Source organism: Lissotriton helveticus, chromosome 7 (assembly GCF_964261635.1).
Source record: "Lissotriton helveticus chromosome 7, aLisHel1.1, whole genome shotgun sequence".
Classification (NCBI taxonomy): domain Eukaryota; kingdom Metazoa; phylum Chordata; class Amphibia; order Caudata; family Salamandridae; genus Lissotriton; species Lissotriton helveticus.
Genome location: NC_136068.1, coordinates 972,028,438 through 972,049,949, shown reverse-complemented (window position 1 = coordinate 972,049,949; position 21,512 = coordinate 972,028,438). Strand labels below are relative to the sequence as shown.

Here is a 21,512-nt window from a genome sequence, read left to right as displayed (position 1 = left end):
AAATAATAGAGGAAGAAATTTCCTCAATGCTCCAAAAAGGTGCCATTATAGAATTCCCTATGGAATTTCTGAGGTTTGTAAGCACTCTTTTTCTCGTAGAAAAGAAGGACAAAGGTTGGAGACTTGTTATAAATCTCAGAGAACTAAACAAATACCTTGTTTACAGACATTTCAAGATGGAGGGAATCCATCTTCTCAGGGACCTCTTATTAGAAGGGGACTGGTTAGTCAAATTGGATCTGAAAGATGCCTACTTTACCATCCCCATTGCCAAGGTTCATCAACCTTTTCTTCAATTCATTTGGAAGAACCGTCTTTACCAATTCCAGGCCCTTCCTTTCGGCCTCTCCTCAGCCCCTTGGTGTTTCACCAAGGTGATGAGGACAGTCACCTCATCTCTAAGAGAAAAAGGTATTCGTCTCATCATTTATCTAGACGACATCCTTATACTGTCTCAAGATTACGATCAGATCTTTCAAGATCTCAAAACTGTTGTAGACCTTCTAGAAAGTTTGGGTTTTATCATAAACAAGGAAAAATCCATTCTTTCCCCCTCCAAAACGATGGAATTCCTCGGTTTCACGGTAGACACAAAGAATTGTCTTCTTCTTCTTCCTCCAAAGAAAATTTCAAAAATAAGGAAAGAGATAAAACACGTCCTGAAACAACAAAATCTCTCTTTGAGAGAACTAGCCAGACTCTTGGGCCTTCTCTCTTCTTCCATTCAGGCTATCTTTCCGGGCCCCTTGAATTATCGAGCCCTTCAAAGAATAAAGGCAAAGGCTCTCAGATCAGGTCTCTGGTACGGAGAACGCGTTTCTCTAAACCAGGAAGCTGTCTCAGAACTGAATTGGTGGTTAGACAATTTGGACACATGGAATGGCAGGGCGATCTTTGGCTCAGCTCCAGATTTTATTTTGGAATCAGACGCAAGCCTTCATGGCTGGGGTGCTTGTCTCCAAGATCAAAACACTGGTGGGATCTGGTCTCAAGAAGAATCCTTTCAACACATCAATTATCTGGAATTGACCACAGGGCTCTATGCTCTAATGAGTTTCAAGCACTCTCTTCAAGGCAGATCAGTCATTCTGAAAATGGACAACATGTCCGCTGTTGCCTACATAAACTGCTTGGGTGGCACCAAATCGGAGGACCTGTCAAACCTGGCCAAGAAACTTTGGATATTCTGCCTGGAATACAAGATCTCTCTCGGAGCAGAATATCTTCCGGGAAAATCCAACCTCTGGGCAGATTGGAATTCGAGGTTCCTCATAGATTACAGCGATTGGAAACTCAACACTTCTGTCTTCAATTCCCTCAATCACTTCTGGGGTCCTTTCCAAATAGACCTTTTTGCCAGCAGTCTGACTTTCCAACTGAAAAATTATTACAGCTGGATGCCCGATCCAGGTGCTCTAGTGGTGAACGCCTTTCTCCAATCTTGGGAAGGGATCGTCCATTATGCCTTCTCTCCGTTTGCAATGATCCAGAGAGTACTTCAAAAGGTGAGACAACAGCGCTCTTCAATAGTTTTGATAACTCCATTTTGGCCATCCCAGGTATGGTTTCCACTACTTTGGACCTAACTTATGATCTCCCGTTCCTGATTCCTTCACTCTTAAACCTCCTTACAGACGTAGACGGTCGAATTCACCCTCTCGTTCAGACAGGGAGTTTGAACCTTCTTGCCTGGAAGGTGTCAGGAGATCTAACCATCTCGCAAGACTTTCGTCAACAGCTTCTGATCTCCTCGGAGAATCTTGGGCCCCCGGTAAACATTACCGGTACAACAACATCTGGAAGATATGGTTACGTTGGTGCTTGGAGAGGCACCTGGATCCCGTGGAGGCACCTATCGTTGATATAGTTAATTTTCTGGGAGAACAATTTGATAGAGGTCTGAGTTACAGATCTATCAACTGTTATAGGTCTGCCATTTCTGCTGGTCATTCCCTTGTCAACAATAAGACGGTAGGTAAGAATCCTATTATTTGTAGAATTCTTAAAAGTGTAAAGATCAGGAGACCTCCCAAATCAAGATATCAATCTCTTTGGGATGTTAAATTAGTTCTTGACCTTTTCTGTTCCTGGCCTGAGAACTCTCTTTTGAGTAGAAAGAATCTCTCTTTAAAATTGGCTACTCTTCTTTGCTTAATCTCATGTCGAAGAGTTTCTGATGTATTCTCATGAAATTTCATATAGGTGCTATGATATGTTTGGGGTCAAATTTGATTTACATAGGAGAACCAAAACTATGTCTGATAGTATTTTTTAGCCACGTTTTGACATGTGTAATAAACTTTGTGTTGTTCACTGCATGAAAGAATATGATTTAAGAATGAATTCTCTTCGTCCTCAGGGTGTTGATCAATTACTTATCTCCTTTGTTAAACCTCATAAAGGTATTTCTTCCAGTTCTATAGCAGGATGGGTTAAAATTGTTATGGGCCTTGCTGGCGTCAATCTGGATCTTTTTAAACCACATTCCATTAGAGGTGCTATGGCAAATAAGTCTTTCTGGTGTGGTGGTAAGTTAGAAGACATTCTTAAATCTGCTGATTGGTCAAATTCTAGTACCTTTGCTCATCATTATTGCAAACGTATTACTCATATGTCTGATGCTGTTTTACATGACTACCAACAAGCATAATGGTAGCCTCCGGTCTTGTAATGAAATTGCGATTCTCCTATTAACATGACCAGAGAATCTGGATTTCATTAAAGACATGGAGGCTAACATTATCCCTCCCACCCATCCCTTGGGTGGTTGTGTTTAATTTCATATCTGTTGCACTTGTATTTTATTCTCATGTTATACTCACATGTTTGCTCTATCCTTTATTACAGGATTTATCCTTGATTGCTCTATGATTTACTGCAAACATTTTTTGTCTTATTGTTCATATTTCTGAATTCATTTATACCTTTTTCTTTTCAGATAACCTCTCATGAATTTATCTTATGGCTCCTGTTCTACATCCTTTGGATTTGCTTCCTGTTGTTCCAATTTTGAAGTTCTTTGGTTTCTCTATCTTCATTCAAGTTGTACTTCGTGGATGCTCCTTGGACATTTCTTTCTTCCTTTGCTCCACATTTAAAAGAGGCTGATTGCCTAGTGATTACTGCTATTGTTTGGTCTGTTATGTTCTAGTATAGAACTTTTACTTTATGACATATGCGGCTGCTTGGTCTGCATTGGTCTGCATTAAAAGTTATAAGCATAATGTTAGCCTCCGTGTCTTTAATGAAATCCAGATTCTCTGGTCATGTTAATAGGAGAATCGCAATTGTTCTGCTGGGTGGTTGAGTTCTGAGTTTGTACACCCCACACTACCTCCCTAAAAAGCCTGTGACTGTTTCCCATGTATACCACTGAAGTGCAGCAGAGGATGTACTTGACCCAGTTTTTACAGATTTAATAGGATGGCTTTCTGGACATCAGAGGCAAACAACTCCAGCCCTAAAAGTGAGGTCTAAGTAGCCCATTGTTAGACGGGGACCCTGAGGGTCGGCCGGATACCGAGGGAGAGATCCCCGAGGGGGACCGTCTCCGGCGATCGTACAGACAAGTACCCTCCCTCCCCACAAACAGGCACCACACCAAGTCGAGTTCAAGGCTTTATATAAGGTTCTTAAGGCAAGGATATCAGCGATACAGGATAACTTGGACCCGGGGGTCCTCTCACTTCTAGTCTCTGTAGGGAAAGGGGGTAGCGGGACAGTCTTGGTACCGGATTGGTACAGGTAGTGGTAAAAGGCGAGCTCACAATCCTCGAGCTGGAGGGTCTGGGGATCGGGCCGCGGCAGCGCCAGCAGGCCAAGGTGATAGTCTCATAAAGCAGAGGGCCGCGGCAGCGCCAGCAGGCCAAGTCGATGGTTTCACGAGGCAGAGGGCCGCGGCAGCGCCAGCAGGCCAAGACGATGGTTTCACGAGGCAGAGGGCCGCGGCAGCGCCAGCAGGCCAAGACGATGGTTTCACGAGGCAGAGGGCCGCGGCAGCGCCAGCAGGCCAAGACGATGGTTTCACGAGGCAGAGGGCCGCGGCAGCGCCAGCAGGCCAAGACGATGGTTTCACGAGGCAGAGGGCCGCGGCAGCGCCAGCAGGCCAAGACGATGGTTTCACGAGGCAGAGGGCCGCGGCAGCGCCAGCAGGCCAAGTCACGGATGAGTTCTTCTCGGGTCTCTCGACTCCAGGATACAACTGGCTTCCTGGTCTGGCCCTGCCCCAGTTATAGGTCTGGTCCCCTTTGATGTCCGGACCCTCGCGCCTGGGGGCCGGGAGGTCCGGGATGAGGGAGTCCAGACACCCAGCAGGGGGGTGGAGCCAGCGCCCAGGCGGCCGGGGGTGATCGACACCTGGCGGAGGAGAGCCGTTGACGATTCCTTCTCCCATTGACTCGCCAAGTGGTCACTCTGCCTCCTGGGGGGAGGTTGGTGCCTCGATGTCGGGGCCGGTCGGGCCCAGGGTGAGGGTCGAGTTGAGGCCACGCGGCCTCGTGCTGCAGTGCCCCAAGATGGCGGCTGGGCCGAGGCCGTGGTGTGGATGGTGACCCGGGCCAGCTGGGTCCGGAGCTGGTGTCTTGTGGTGGAGGAATTTGCAGTGTACTTCGGGTGGTCGTCGGGGACTCTGGCTGGGGATGCAGGGGGAGCCAGGGTCCCGGTCCCATTGCGGGGAGGGGGGGCAGCCCGACCATGCGGCCTGTCCAACATGCGTCCCCCCCAGCTGAAGGCGGGGAGAGTCAGCCATCTTCCTGGGGACTCTCCTCGCTGAGGCGGAAAAAGCGTGACAGGCCGTCGGCGTTGGCGTGGTCCTGGCCTGGACGATGTTCCACCGTGAAGTCCATCCCCTGCAGGGAGATGGACCAGCGCAACAGCTTCGGGTTTTCCCCCCGCATTTGCATCAGCCATTGCAGGGGTCGGTGGTCTGTTTGCACCCGGAAGTGGGTGCCGAAGAGGTATGGCCGGAGCTTCTTGAGTGCCCAGACTACGGCGAAGGCCTCTCTCTCAATGGTGCTCCAGCGCTGTTCTCGGGGCAAGAGGCGTCTGCTGATGAAGACCACCGGATGGTCGACCCCTTCGGCGTTGAGTTGGGAGAGGACGGCCCCCACACCATGATCGGAGGCGTCCGTCTGCACAATGAATTCCCGGCTGTAGTCGGGAGCCTGGAGCACGGGGGCCGTGCACATGGCGGTCTTTAGCTTTTCGAAGGCCGATTGGCAGGCCGGGGTCCAGTTGACGGTTTTGGGGCTCTTTTTGGAGGTGAGCTCCGTGAGGGGCCCCACGATGCTGCCATAGTCCTTCACGAACCGCCGGTAGTATCCGGTGAGCCCCAGGAAGGCTCGGACCTCCGTTTGGATCGTAGGGGGTTGCCAGGCCTGGATGGCAGCGATCTTGAGTTGGAGAGGGGCCACCAGCCCGCTTCCCACTTGGTGTCCCAGGTAGGTCACGGACCCTTGGCCAACTTGGCACTTGCTGGCCTTGATGGTGAGCCCGGCTTGCTGGAGGGCGTGTAGAACCTCCCGCAGGTGGCGGAGGTGGTCGGTCCACTGGTGGCTGTACACAGCAATGTCGTCCAGGTAGGCGGCGCTGAAGTCTTCCAGGCCCGCCAGTACCTGGTTTACCAGCCGTTGGAACGTTGCCGGGGCGTTTTTCATGCCGAAGGGCATGACTTTAAAGTGGTAGTGCCCGTCTGGGGTAGAGAAGGCGGATCGTTCTTGGGCCCTAGGGGTGAGGCCGATCTGCCAGTAACCCGCTGTTAGGTCGAAGATGCTCAGGTAGCGGGCGGCCCCCATCCGGTCAATTAGCTCGTCTGCCCGGGGGATGGGATGAGCGTCGGTCCGGGTAACTGCATTCAGCCCTCGATAGTCCACGCAGAACCGGAGCTCAGGGGCAACGCCCGGGGCAGCTGCCTTGGGAACCAGGACGACCGGGCTCGCCCAGGGACTGTCTGAGGGTTCGATCACTCCTAGGGTCAGCATCTTGGACACCTCGGTCTGGATGCAGGCTCGTACCCGGTCTGGTACGCGGTATGCTCGGTGTCGAATAGGAGGGCTGTCCCCGGTGTCCACATCGTGGAGGCACCAGGGGGTGACTCTGGGGGTGAGGGAGAACAGGGAGGCGAACTGCCTCAGGAGCGTTTGGCAGTCTTGGCGTTGCTCCGGGGACAGGGCCTCGGAGAGCTGGACCCCTTCCACTGAGCCATCCTGCTCGAGGGCCCTCAGTAAGTCCGGAAGGGGTTCGGAGTCTTCTTCTGTCCCAGTATCGGTAGCCATCAGGAGGCTGAGTTCGGATCGCACAAAATGGGGTTTGAGCCTGTTGGCATGGAGGACCCGTAGGGGGTTCCGGGCAGTCTCCATGTCGATTAAATAGGTGACGGGCCCCTTGCGTTCGATGACCTTGAAGGGCCCGGACCATCTGTCTTGGAGGGCACAGGGCTCAACCGGGGACATCACCCAGACCTGTTGTCCAGGTTCGAACTCAATGGAGGACGTGTGCTGATCGTACCACCTCTTCATGTCCTCCTGACTGGCCTCGAGGTTGGCTTTGGCGGTGTCTCGGAACCGCCGGGTCTGGTTGCGGAGAGCCAGGAGATACCGGTAGATGTCCGGGGGAGTTTTCTGGGGAGGCTGCTCCCAACCTTCCTTGACTAGGCTGAGGGGGCCCCGGACGGGGTGCCCGTACAGTAGTTCAAAGGGGCTGAAGCCGAGGGACTTCTGCGGGACCTCCCGATAGGTAAACAGGAGGCATGGAAGCAGTACGTCCCACTGGCGTCGAAGGGGTTCTTCTAGACCCATAATCATCCCCTTGAGGGTGCGGTTGAATCTCTCGACCAGTCCGTTTCCTTGCGGGTGATAGGGGGTCGTGAATTTGTAGGTGACCCCGCATTGCTGCCAGAGGGACTTCATATATCTGGAGATAAAGTTCGTGCCCCTGTCACTGACGACCTCCCGGGGGAACCCCACCCGGGAGAAGATCCCCATCAGGGCCCGGCCCACCACGGGGGCCGTCACAGTCCGAAGAGGGATGGCCTCGGGATAGCGGGTGGCGTGGTCCACAAGGACCAGGATGAACCGGTGTCCTTGGGCTGTTCGAGGGTCGAGGGGCCCCACAATGTCTATTCCCACTCGTTCAAACGGGGTGGTGACGACAGGAAAGGGTTGTAATGGTGCTTTCATTTTTCGGCCACTTTTTCCGCTGGCCTGGCAGGTGGGGCAGGCCTTGCAGTGGTTGGTGACATCCTTCCGCATGTGGGGCCAGAAAAAATGGGTCACCAGGCGGTCGTAGGTTTTATCCTGCCCCAGGTGTCCGGCAAGGGGGACATCGTGGGCTAAGTTCAGGAGGAAGTCTCGGAAGCGAAGGGGCACCACCAGCACCCGACTGGCCCCTAGTTCTGCAATTTTCTGCTCGCTGTAGAGCAGGTCTTGGTCCCAGTAGATCCAGTGGGCCCCCGAGGTATCCCCGGTGCTCTGGGCCAGGGCTTGCTGCCGGAGTCCTTCGAGAGAGGGACATGTTTTCTGTTCGGCCCGGAATTGTTCCTGCGTGGGGCCTCCCTCCTGCCGCCATTGTGCCAGGTCAGGGACGTCCCGAAGCTGGTCGGGTCCTTCTTCGGTTTGGGTCAAGGGGATGGCTTCTGGGGCGGCCTCCTCTGGGATGAGCGCGGGAGGAGGTTCTGGCCACTCGGGCTCTTCTGGGCTGGGGACCGCGCGGGCGGTCATGGACCGGGTCGTGACGCAGACCCATTCGGGGAGGCCAAGCATCCCCAGGTGCTCCCTCCGTTCGACAGCTGCCCAGGGAGAGCTTTCAAGGTCGTTTCCTAGGAGGCAGTCCACGGGGGCATCATCGCGGACAGTTACTTTTAACATCCCTGTTACTCCTCCCCACTCGAAGGGGACGCAGGCCATGTGGCATAGGCTTTCGGAGTTGTCGGCTGATCGAACAGGGCAAAGAATGTTCGGCAAGATTTGGTCTGGAGTGACGAGGTGGCGTCGGACCGCCGTTACACTGGCCCCGGTGTCGCGGAGGGCTTCCGCCCGGCGACCATTGATGTTAACCCATTGACCGTACTTCTGTGTGTTGGCGGGAAGGGGGGCCCGCGGAATCATGTCTCTCTCCCCTAAGCAGACCAGTGCCATGGCGGCGGGTGCCCATTCCGAGGGATCGGTCTCGTACTCCTCTTGGTCTTCCGGGATTATTTCTTCCCCTAGGGCCGCCGCTGCAACTTGGCGGGGAGTCGTGTTCGGATTCTTCGGGCAGTTGGGATCACTGGCGTAGTGGCCGGGTCGCTGGCACCTGTGGCACGTAATGTTGGCCCGGAAACCGGCCCGGACGGCAGGGCTTCCCCGGCCAACCGGGGTCGAGGGGTTTCTGGGGGGTGACGAGGGGCCGGGGTCTCTCCCCCGACCCTGACTTCCTCCTCCCCCTCGGGGGCGATACGATCTGGATACTTCGCTGGGTGCGCTCCGGCCAACTCGGGTGCTTTCCCACCGGTCGGCTTCGGCGGCGAGTTGTCGAGGGTCGGTTAGCTTGCTGTCCAGGAGGTGTTGCCGGAGCTCCACGAAGCAGTTGTTCGACAGGTGTTCCCATACGATAAGGTCAAAGAGTTGTTCGTAGGTGGTTACTTTGTTGCCCTTGATCCACCCCTCGAAGGCTCGGCTAAAAAAGTTCACGTACTCCACCCAAGTTGTACCCGGAATCCGTTTGCAGTCGCGGAACCGTTGGCGGTACATCTCAGGTGTGAGCCCGTATCGAGTGAGGAGGGCGGCCTTCATGTGGTCGTAGGAGGTCATTAGCTGGTCCGGGAGTTGCAGCAGGGCGTCCCGCCCTTCGTTGACAAACCTCCCCCATAATCCGGCTCCCCAATCGCTTCGGGGAATCCGGTGGGAGGTCATTGCCACCTCATAGGCTTTAAACCACTGCTGGATATCATCGTTCTTGTGGTATTCCCGGATGACATCTTTGGGGATGTGAACCTTGGGCTCGGTCGAGGCAGACGGGGTCGGTCGTTCGGGGAGCCCGAGGTCTTTATTCTGTTTCTGAATCTCCAGTGCTTTGAGATTGCGCTCATGTTCGTACTCTAGTCTCTTTTCCTCTAGCTCCCTCTGTCTTTGCTTGTCTTCCCGCTCTTCCCTGAGCCGTAAGTGTTCCAGGGTTATTTTTTGTTCTGCCAGCTTGAGTTCCCCATCCAAGCGAAGTCGGGCAAGTTCTAGTTCGTGGAGTCTGGTTTTTTCTCTTTCTCGGATCTCTTCCAGGGAGAGATCCGCTCTTTCTTTAGTTGGTGCGGGGCTCGTTTCGGTTGTTTGTGTTCGGGGTACGGCCGTACCCGTTTCTGCCCAAGCTTCTAGGGCTCGTTTGAAGTCTTCCTTTGTGCTAAGACCTGTGGTTGGAAGTCCAAGTTCTATGCAATATTGCTTCAGTTCCCGGTGGTTGTAGTCTTCCAATTTTTCCATCTGAAATTTTTCCGTTGTTCCGCTCTCTATTGACATGGTTGTTGTGTGTGGTGGGGCGAGTGACTTTCTGTACGATTATGCGTAGGTTCGGATCCCGTCGCTGGCCACCAATGTTAGACGGGGACCCTGAGGGTCGGCCGGATACCGAGGGAGAGATCCCCGAGGGGGACCGTCTCCGGCGATCGTACAGACAAGTACCCTCCCTCCCCACAAACAGGCACCACACCAAGTCGAGTTCAAGGCTTTATATAAGGTTCTTAAGGCAAGGATATCAGCGATACAGGATAACTTGGACCCGGGGGTCCTCTCACTTCTAGTCTCTGTAGGGAAAGGGGGTAGCGGGACAGTCTTGGTACCGGATCGGTACAGGTAGTGGTAAAAGGCGAGCTCACAATCCTCGAGCTGGAGGGTCTGGGGATCGGGCCGCGGCAGCGCCAGCAGGCCAAGGTGATAGTCTCATAAAGCAGAGGGCCGCGGCAGCGCCAGCAGGCCAAGTCGATGGTTTCACGAGGCAGAGGGCCGCGGCAGCGCCAGCAGGCCAAGACGATGGTTTCACGAGGCAGAGGGCCGCGGCAGCGCCAGCAGGCCAAGACGATGGTTTCACGAGGCAGAGGGCCGCGGCAGCGCCAGCAGGCCAAGACGATGGTTTCACGAGGCAGAGGGCCGCGGCAGCGCCAGCAGGCCAAGACGATGGTTTCACGAGGCAGAGGGCCGCGGCAGCGCCAGCAGGCCAAGACGATGGTTTCACGAGGCAGAGGGCCGCGGCAGCGCCAGCAGGCCAAGTCACGGATGAGTTCTTCTCGGGTCTCTCGACTCCAGGATACAACTGGCTTCCTGGTCTGGCCCTGCCCCAGTTATAGGTCTGGTCCCCTTTGATGTCCGGACCCTCGCGCCTGGGGGCCGGGAGGTCCGGGATGAGGGAGTCCAGACACCCAGCAGGGGGGTGGAGCCAGCGCCCAGGCGGCCGGGGGTGATCGACACCTGGCGGAGGAGAGCCGTTGACGATTCCTTCTCCCATTGACTCGCCAAGTGGTCACTCTGCCTCCTGGGGGGAGGTTGGTGCCTCGATGTCGGGGCCGGTCGGGCCCAGGGTGAGGGTCGAGTTGAGGCCACGCGGCCTCGTGCTGCAGTGCCCCAAGATGGCGGCTGGGCCGAGGCCGTGGTGTGGATGGTGACCCGGGCCAGCTGGGTCCGGAGCTGGTGTCTTGTGGTGGAGGAATTTGCAGTGTACTTCGGGTGGTCGTCGGGGACTCTGGCTGGGGATGCAGGGGGAGCCAGGGTCCCGGTCCCATTGCGGGGAGGGGGGGCAGCCCGACCATGCGGCCTGTCCAACACCCATGCTTACACCACTCCCCCTGAAAGGGTCTGACACATGTCATCTAATAGAAAGAGTATGTATGTACTCAAACTGACCAACTATGCGCTGTGTGACTCCTAACTCTATATAGTCACTACGATTCACTCAATACTACATTTCCAATAGTAGTCAAGGGCACAATGGATGCAGAAAGAAATGGTGCAAAATTCTTGGCACTAACGACTTAAATCTAGGGAGTGAGAAAAGGGGGATTTTAAATTAAACTAATACTGTTATTTGAAATACTTTACTGATGTTCACCAATACTCCCCGCCACATAATATAACTCCATGCTTAATTGTCGAAGAGTTAATGCACTTGAATAGTGCTTTAGATTGCTTTTCAGCACCTTCATGGATGTATTTCAGTACTTCAGAGACTTACGTTTTTAGATTTGGCTTGAAAGTGCAGCTGCCAACAGAACTTGTGTGATAAACAGAAAAGGACCTATGACGGACACAACTAAGAGAAGGTGTTGGCTCCACCTATGTTGGTTACCTTGAGTAAAGCATGTGATTGGGAAGTGATTATATTCTGCTGCAGCGAAAGAGGGCCCTATTCACAATGGTAAAGAACTCTAAGTTTAAACCTGAAGTCTAAGAGCCCAATTTACAAAGGTAAAGTTAGACCTGAAGTCTAAGGGCCCAGTTCACAAAGGGAACGTTAGACCTGAAGTCTAAGGGCTGAGTTCACAAAGGTAAAGTTAGACCTGAAGTCTAAGTTTAGACCTAAAGTCTAAGGGCTGAGTTCACAAAGGTAAAGTTAGATCTGAAGTCTAAGTTTAGACCTGAAGTCTAAGGGCTGAGTTCACAAAGGTAAAGTTAGACCTGAAGTCTAAGGGCTGAGTTCACAAAGGTAAAGTTAGACCTGAAGTCTAAGTTTATACCTGAAATCTAAGACTGATTTCACAAAGGTAAAGTTAGACCTGAGGTTTAAGTTTAGACCTGAAGTCTAAGGGCCGAGATCACAAAGGTAAAGTTGGACCTGAAGTCTAAGTTTAGACCTCAAGTCTAAGGGCCGAGTTCACAAAGGTAAAGTTAGATCTGAAGTCTAAGTTTAGAACTGAAGTCTAAGACCGATTTCACAAAGGTAAAGTTAGACCTGAAGTCTAAGTTTAGACCTGAAGTCTAAGGGCCCAGTTCACAAAGGTAAAGTTAGACCTGAAGTCTAAGGGCTGAGTTCACAAAGGTAAAGTTAGACCTGAAGTCTAAGTTTATACCTGAAATCTAAGACTGATTTCACAAAGGTAAAGTTAGACCTGAGGTTTAAGTTTAGACCTGAAGTCTAAGGGCCGAGATCACAAAGGTAAAGTTAGACCTGAAGTCTAAGTTTAGACCTGAAGTCTAAGGGCCAAGTTCACAAAGGTAAAGTTAGACCTGAAGTCCAACTGTAGACCTGAAGTTTAAGGGCCAAGTTCACAAAGGTAAAGTTAGACCTCAAGTCTAAGTCTACCTTTGTGAATTGGGCCCTTACACTTCAGGTTTGAATTTACCTTTGAGAATTGGGCCCTTAGACCTCAAGTCTAAACTTAGACTCCAGGTCTACGTTTACCTTTGTGAATTAGCTGCAGAGTGTTTTCTGCACTCCTATTGCTCCTTAGGGTTATTACCTTACCTAACATGACTTCCCCATAAAAATTTAATGACATGGCAGTGTGCAAGAAGAATACTCCAAAATCATGGTGTGATAGTACTGGCTAACAGTATTGCTCTGTGAGCCGTTAGCAGTATGACTGGTAGACGTATTGGTGAATAGAGCTTTCCGATAAGGTTTTGTCCCACATTAAAATGGTTGCTGCACAAATTGTGATGAAGTCTGAGCTTCTTTATGTTTTTTCTTCCCCATCTGCATTTATGAAGTCCAGAAAACACACCTACCCACCCTTTCCGGCAATCCAGTTAATGTGCTGTTTGCTGCAGCCATATCCTATGGGTGGACATCCCAAAAAGCCTCCTACCAACACTCACTCCTCCCACACCAACTCACAGCCTCAGTTCACTCTCCCCAAATACACCAGCTCCTCAGTGCTTAATTTGAGCCAGTGGTTTCTGGTCCTCAGCACTGACATTTAATCATCAACACATGCACAGTATTTTCATGAGCGCCAGTAAAGGACACACTCATTTTTGGTAGGCACAGGAAGAATAAGTGATTTGCCCTGAATCACAGGATGTTGAGCTGATGTTGAAACCCGAACCTGGTTCCCCAGCTCCGAGGTCTACAGCTCTGGTCATTATGCCACACCCTTTTCCCACTGCCTAGTTAGTAGTTGGCTCTGTTTCAGGCAGTGTTACAGAAGAAATGGGCTGGTCCAGGCTGCCACCTGACGAGAGCCCCGGCACTTATTTTTGTTTTACACATTAACCACTGCGCCTCCTCCATAACCATCTCCCCTGTCTCACTCTAATCCATACTGCCTCAGCTCAATCTTCCCTCCAGTAGCAGCCCTTGCAGTGCACTACCCCTATGCAGGGCAATTGGTACAGATGCTGGTCTACCTTGTGGCTTCAGAAGCAGTGAACACTGGTACCCCCACCTCTTTCCTTCACAGCAGAAAGCATGAAGGGGGAGAGAATGTGGCCTAACGGCTAGGGTGGTCGACCTCGGAGCTGGGGAACTGGGTTTGAGTCTCAGCAGAGACGCTCAACATTCTGTGGGCAAATCGCTTAATCTCCCCGTGCCTAACAAAAATGTATGTGTTCTTCTGTAACGTAACTAGTGCTCATGTAAAGCGCTCTGATACCTTCGGGTCTAGTTTGCGCTATATAAAACTCCCCAAAAATATATATATATATGAAGGCCAACAAGGCTCAAGTTCACTACCAACTAGTACATCTACAGCCTGTGCCCACCCTCATCATATCTTAGCCTGCTGCCTCCACTCAGCTCTCACACCAGCCCACAGCCTCAGATGCAGTGCTTCACCCTTAGCCTGTGCTGCTTGCTCCCCATCCAGCAACTTTCGCCTGTTTTCCCCTGCCAGAGTACAGGACCACTCCCTGCTGGCTCACCCCCTCAGACTAAGACTGATCTCGCCTCACACCAGCCCCCACAGCCTCAGCCCAATCTCTCTTCCCATTCCACCCTACAGTCTCTGTACCCTCTTCTCTCTGGCACCACCCTGTGGTTATAGATGGAACTGAAAGGCAACGAGTACTATGGGAAGAGCAGATACTCTGTGGGTGCATTTGTAGATATATGTGCATGTTTGCAAGTGTTTAGTAATTTAATTTGTGCTGTGTGAAAGGTGTGCCCATGGGGTGACAGTGAGTGGTGTGAATGCATGGTTAGCGTTGTGAGTGCTGGGTGGAAGGTGTGCCTAAATGAGTGCAAGGTAAGTGGTCCATGTGGCAGCAGGGTGTCCAATATGTTCATGGAAAGTGAGGGTGAGCTGTGTGAGTGATAGGTGAGCGGAGTGCCCTGTGAGTTCGATGGGTGGTGAACCTGTGTCAGTGTAAGGGGAGAAGTGGGATTTGTGTGAATTCAGGACAGTGTATCCCTGGACGCTCTAAATAACTCACCATGTCATTGACGATTGGCAAGTGAAGTTTCATGTGTAATTTAAACTAGGATTATTGTGACATCAATAAGTAACTTGAGTGGAGAAAATAAATCATCAGTTGATAATGCAACAAAATGCCACCAAACATGAGACACCACCCCAACAAACATAGGGTATCATCCCACTGGACATGGGGCATCATTCCACCAAACATGGGGCATCATCCCACCAAAGAAGAGACTTCATCCCACCAAACATGAAGCATCATCCCACCAAAGAAGAGACGTCATTCCACCAAACATGAGGCATCATCCCACCAAAGAAGAGACCTTTTCCCACCAAACTTGGGGCATCATACCACCAAAGAAGGGACTTCATCCCACTAAACATGAGGCATCCTCCCACCAAAGAAGAGACCTTTTCCCACCAAACTTGGGGCATCATACCACCAAAGAAGGGACATCATCCCACTAAACATGGGGCATCATCCCACCACATCTTGAAGTGGCTGTGGAAAGATAGATGGTGGCTGTGTGCCCCTCTACTCCCAAAATTCAGCTCAGATCACTTGGGAGCCACCAAAAGGGAACAAAATCAATCGAGTTTCAGATTGGAAAAGTGGTTGTATGTCAGAATATCAAAAATATTGTTCGCCATATTGTTGCTTAAACATCTTTAACAAAAAAATATTGCTGCACTGGGTGGTGATTTTTTATTATGAACTCTAAAGGGGCAATAGTTTTGTAAACGATATTTAGAGCATAATATTTTTATCAGTCGATATTTAGGCCACATTATCCTGGCACCATACTTTATAAGGACAGAAAAGAAAGCGTACATAAATTGACAACAGTGAAGCATTTGACTGTAGATGGTTCCCCTGATAGAACTGAGAGTAACTGGCTTCAGCACAACAGGGAAACTAGTTTATGCCATAGCATTACTAGCACACAGACAAAATAAAACAATATATGTTTCTTTACCTGGCTTCTTGATGGATTGAATAAGGAATTACAGATGCTAACAGTGTGGACCAAAACCTTTTGTTTCAACAAGTTCATGTTTCCGTGTCAGAACAAAGGGTACATTGTGCTATAAACAGGGTCACTGGAATTATGCGATTGTGCAGTGAATTTCGCATGATTATAGATTTACCACATTTTCCACACAATTCACTTCATAATTTGCAGATTTTAACAACAACAACAAAATATGTTTGTAGCTCAAACGATTTGCGGCCCTTGCAGATAAGCGCGGTGCGGTGGTGCGAGCGGTGGGGGGGGGGGGACTTTGGAAGTGACAAACGATGGAATAGGGTGCATGGGCCGCAACTGGCTCAAATGGTTTAAAAGTTAATAAAAACGCAGCAACATGTGTTGCAGTGCAGTCGAAGGCTCATTTGAAATGTTGACTCGTCACGTTTCTGTAGCTTATTTATTTATTTTTTGGGGTGTTAAACTGGTACGATTGACTTGCAACTAATGCACAGAGAGTGATAATAAGTTTAAAAATGACAAAATAATGAAGTATTACTATCCCAAAAAGTGCTGCATAATGCCTCATAATTTGTCTTTTCTTGCCCAATTTACTCATCCCTGCTGCATAATTTGGCCCTCCCCTGCCTCATAATTCCAGTGGTCCTGGTTATAAGGGGACGCTTCTTCATTGGGTTGAATCTGATACTGACATGCTCTGTAGTTAAAATGCACGGTAAATCACTAGCATGTTGAGAAAACAAAGAGTAAGGGACTTGTACTAATGCACCAGGAGTATTTAGTAGTGATATTAGTACATCATTATTGATAAATTTGAAGACTATTCGTTTTCGCCCAGGGTAGTTAAAACATCACTTTAATTTTCAATTGGCACATCCAGACAGACACTGTTACTACTATATTATACATGATAGTTCAGTTTACGCCAAAGGTTTCTCCCCAGAAGATTTGTGGAGGAAGTGGGATTCAAAAGAAAAGCCGCAGGTGTGTAATTGAAACCAGGGAAAGATACATAGGATTAGTTAGAGGGTGAGGAACAAGTGCATTTGAAATGCCTACTCTATCACTAACTTTGCTTGAGAGTGGAAGAGAGAAAGACTCAGGAGTTTCTAGAGCAGAGCCACTGGCATCAAGAAGGCATGCAGTAAGCTTTCTGTGTTGCTCATAAAACCCTCACTGGTCTACTTGGACAGGGTTCTGCAAAGTCATTCCTGGAGGGCCGGATCCATACCAGAGTTTTAAGATAACCACTAAATGGGGATATACAAAATATCTCGCATGGATCTGGCCCTTAGGGCCTACTTTGGAGAACCCTGTACTAGGATGAAAGTGTCAGTCAGCTCCCCTCAGACTGTCCTAAAATGTATGTATCTATTTGAATGAAGAAGAGATAAAGCAGGCTTCGGACTGATGTATACAACCCTGGGTTAGATTTGGGCATTCTCATTTTCAATGTCCTAGCTGACCACATTTAAAAGAGGAGGAGTTACTGTGAAGACCAGTCTCTCTCCTTGTCTGTTGTTCAGTCACCCTGCCCGCTCCGCCTCCTCCTTGTACTGTCTGCTGAAACAATTGCATCTATTCTTGAACAAGTGCACAGTGATTTCCCACAGAATCCATTTCAGACACGTTTTTGTTTTGCCATCCCACACATATGGTTCTCAACGGCTTATGCCTTTGGTAATAACCTGTGAACAACAGCAGCACTTTCAGCAGCATTTTACAATGCCCGACTGATCATCAAATATATCAGTCAATTGAACTGAGAAATCAGAAGGGGTTACAGTTGCTAACTGTGGTCCAGACAGTTTTAGTAGGACAGACTTTAAGATTGCTTTCAACCAATCAACCAACCGCTCCGTCATCAGCACAGCGCCACCGCAGCTGATGACGGAGCGGTTCCGTCATCAGCAGGGGAGGGGTTAAAGATCTCTCATTTCACTAACTAATGAGCCTTACCTTCGTGATGTAGCCGAATCACCGTTCTGGTCAAACGTTCTGTGAATAACAAGAGCCTCGAGTTAAACTTGTCCACAAGTTATGCCAGTATAACAATAGTACGAACATTCCAAACTACGGTAGACTCACCAGCGTCTGACGTGTGCAGGATTTCCTGGTCACCTGACTTCAAAGGGGCTTGTGTTAGCGAGCTCTGCATTGGCCCGTTAAACAGTGTGAAAGGATCCTGACTCGAATACAAGAGTATTCAAGCTTTATTGAGAAACCGAGGGAGTGCAATTATACAGCCACAGTCTAACCGTTCCCGACGGTAATGTTAAAAAAACTTCGAATAGGTGAAAACTAAAAAGCCAGTTCGTTAAAACATGAAAAGTGATACTGACTAGTGCTCATTACAAAAATGTAACGATGTCCAAAAAAAATAGGAATAAGTGTCTCATTGTCTGTCCCAATGTCATGGGATAACGTAAGAAAGTTTAAGCATGGTAATTTTTGACGCGGTAAGCATTGGATGACGGTAAGCGATGATGGTCGCTTGTTTGTTTACACACGCTGGCACTGTATACAGCACTGAGCTAACTCATATCCTTTAACTTTCATTCATAGATATAGACCGCAACTATTTACAGGGGGTTCACTCGTGAACTTCCCTTGTTTGGAAGTAATCGCTTAGTCCTAAACCATGCATGCGTACTGATGTCCGTTGAATTTTTAAACACACTGCATGGATATATGTAGTTACACAGCGCGTTGAGGACAGTTGGCATGCCGGCACTTTCAATCACTGGTCAGAATACATCAGGGGTTACTGGTCATTACGATAGCACCTATATACGCTTTATATTCTTTAGTGCACAACACAGACACTTTTTGCATGTTGATTTCGGTGCACAGTTGGCACAAGCACAGACTTTTTAAATCCTTGTTTCTCAGAGCGAGTAAGAAATACATTGTTGACTTGTCGTTTTTCTTTTCATTTGACTGTTCCGGCAGGAGGTTCTCCTTCAAATTGTGTCATTATGGAACTTTTGCCCCTGAAGAAGGGTTCTTCGAAACCCGAAATGCATTGGGTCTGATTTCAAGAATTGTTAAACAAGCTGTTTTGTTCTTGGATTGTATTGAATACTTATATTTTGGATTTTGTAAATTACAATAGTGATGATTATGGTTTTCATCAATGTGACCATAAAATATTGGTTAGTGACCTAATTTGTTCAGAAATTTCTTTCATTCTTAAACTTTTTGAAATGTTCTTGTATACTTATCACAAGTGTTCCAATCTTTAATAGAAACCTTAGGGACTATCGCAATGCGCTGTGAGTCAGGAACAGAGGTTTCCGTTTCCCCTCTCTAGGACACTATGAATACCATAGTACATTCTCCACACACATACACACACACTCACACCCACACCCAGACCTCATTGTCTAAGTATAGTATGACACAATACTTTCACCTTCTTAAACACCCAAGGTGGGTAGGGTTGGGCCTGGGAAAGTTTACCCCATTGTTTAGAGTGGCCCATGAATCATTCCCACCCACTTTCCCATGCCAGGCCTATATGTGTCATCTCCAGGCACCCACTGTGGAACACTCTTAGACCTGAGGAAGTTCAGAAGAGGACAGAACTTGCTGCCTGTGACCTGAGAAGGTCCTTGAAAGGATTCACTTGTACCCAGGGCAAAGACGGGGACTCTAAGGATCATAACGCTGACCTCTTGTTAAAGCTATAGGGGCACAACAAGCTACAAGAGGCCTTTGCCTGCAACTACCCAGCTGACGTGTGGCAACTGGACCCGGACTGGTTCCTGCTGTCTGATCTCTGCCTGACACCCTGTGAGTTTCCAAATACCTCTACAAGGGTTCTTTGGGGTTTTAGAAGAGTACTCCTGAGGTGCATTGGGACTTAAAGGAGTAAAGTCAGAATGTCAAATCCTTGACAAAGATGTATCTGCTTGATGTATCCGGTCTGCACACTATCGCGGTCAGCATCAATTTGCCCCTAGGTCCTAGTCTACTACGATCATTGGCACTTTGTGCATATTGTCGCTATTTTTCCTAAAATATTTAAAAATTCATATCTCTGGTTCCCCTTATTGCATTTGGTCATTTTGTTGATTACATTTGGCCTTATTTTTCTCATTTGTTTTGGGATTTTTATTGTTTACCTCTAAATTAAGCTTGTCTGCTCTGTGCCATAGCTACTGAGGGTTGAGCTCAGGTTTATTTTGTGACTTTGAGCCTTCACACTGACAAGGGCTCCGATTGCACCTTTAGGTGGGAAGCCACCCACCACAAATAATAATACAATTTATTACAGCTACAATCAGAGCAACCAGACAAAGAGCATCTCTTCATCAGTGAATCATGTGATGCGAGCGCACTAGAATCAGAACAAGCCATGATCAAAGTGTGAAAGGATTGGCAACCAGAACAGCCTGAAGATAAGATCAGAAAAGCCAAAGTTCAGAGCTCCTAAGCATAAGAGCACTGCAACATCAGAGCAACTTGGGCTCACATCACCATAGGCACTAAATATCAGAGCACCTGAGTAGGAATAATCTTAAGAGCGAATATATGACCACTGTAGTAGAAGGGAGGCTCTTGCTCTGGGGCATACCATAAATAAAGCGTTTCAGAAGCAAAGAAGTGGCCTAATGGCTAGAGCGGACAACCTCAGAGCTGGGGAACCGGGTTCGAGTCTCAGCAGGGACCTTCAGCATCCTGTGATTCTGTGCAAATCACTTAATCTCCCCGTGCCTATCAAAAATGAATTAATCAGTCTGTAACACAACTGGTGCTCATGTGATGTGCTTTGATACCTTCGGGTCTGGTTCTCGCTATATAAAACTCATTAAATAAATAAAGAAAGAAAGCACTCAAGGATTGAAGATTTTAGTCTCAGCACTTCATGCTTGAGAATTAAAATATTAGAGGACCCAAGCTTTAGAGCTCTTGGCACCATAGGATCAGACAGGAGCGGAGAAGATCATAAAATCTTAGATTCACAGTACCTAAAAATCAGAGCCACAAAGGAGCAGCAGAGAAGGAGGGATGCATGTCGGTTGGCTGGCGGTGCAATGAATTTATCACTGTAATAGCATGCGGATGCTATTGTTGACAAGGCAGAACTTTCATGCATTATTAACATTTAACACCTTGTGCTTTGTGTATTATCCAAGTAAGGTGTGTAATGTGTATTTTTAGTAACCCACTAAGTTCTGTGATTAAAATATATACCGTATTGGAATAAAAGGCGATTTAGAAACCATTCAGAGAACATTCTCACAACAGCATTCTCCTGCTTTTTGTGCTTGCTTGATGTTTTGTCTGCCATCCAAGGTCATTTGAGCCTTGGAGCCCTGGGAATTCTGATGTTTTTGGAGCAGAGCATGCCCTCAGAATATTTTTCAGAGCATGCTCTGAAAGCATCCTTTGTTATGGAAAGCTTTTTATGTTTCTGGGATATATTCCGAGTAATGATGTAACCTAACCAAGTAAATAGGTTGAAGTCAAGACACCAGAGCAGAAGAAAACTCAGATTATTTCATTAGATTGTGCTAGATTATGCCAAGTAAAGGACAGGCAATGAGAGGCAGAATCATTATAAGACTTGCACGGACAGTGGCAAAGGGTTTGACCAGACATGGGTTCCTTGCTCGCTGCACCCCTTGATTCAAGCTAGCCTGGCTGATGTGGGATATTACCCCGAAACCCTCCTGGATGCTTGTTCCCGGTCCTGGGAAGACCTGGCCTGGCAGTTCAGGCTGTACAGTTACCATGAGGAGCAGGATCAAGGCTGATTTGCATATGGCTGGGTCTAAAGTGGGGTGGCATAGTGAGCAAAAGAAAAATGGATTAAACCCAGATCTCTTGACTGAGGGTGAGTGGTTGAAAAGTTTCAGCATTCTGTTCATCATCTTGTTGCATTTGTAAAAATTCTTATAAGGCATGGATTTTATATATAGAAAATTATAACGGTGCATCGGTGTCTCACATGTGTGTGGAGAACAATGAACATTGATGGGGGCACTTGCCTGTAGACAATGAAAAGATTGTTTATTTGGAAAAAAAAGCACTAGCACTTTAATTAAAAAGTAATAATGTATATTGGAAATCATATAAAATTATAAATGTGTTGTTTCTGCAATATACATAAGCTAGCACCTATACAATTAAAAGGAAAGCTCTGTGAATACTGAAAAGTTGCACGTTAAAATATGTCCGACACCTCTCCAACAATTGTGATCTGT

At 48.8% G+C, this 21,512-nt stretch overlaps 1 pseudogene; it reads left to right on the top strand.

The window, feature by feature from the left end:
* The first annotated feature begins 1,103 nt into the window (after positions 1-1,103).
* The window catches only part of LOC144769357 (uncharacterized), a 44,080-nt pseudogene continuing 23,671 nt past the window's right edge, over positions 1,104-21,512 (top strand).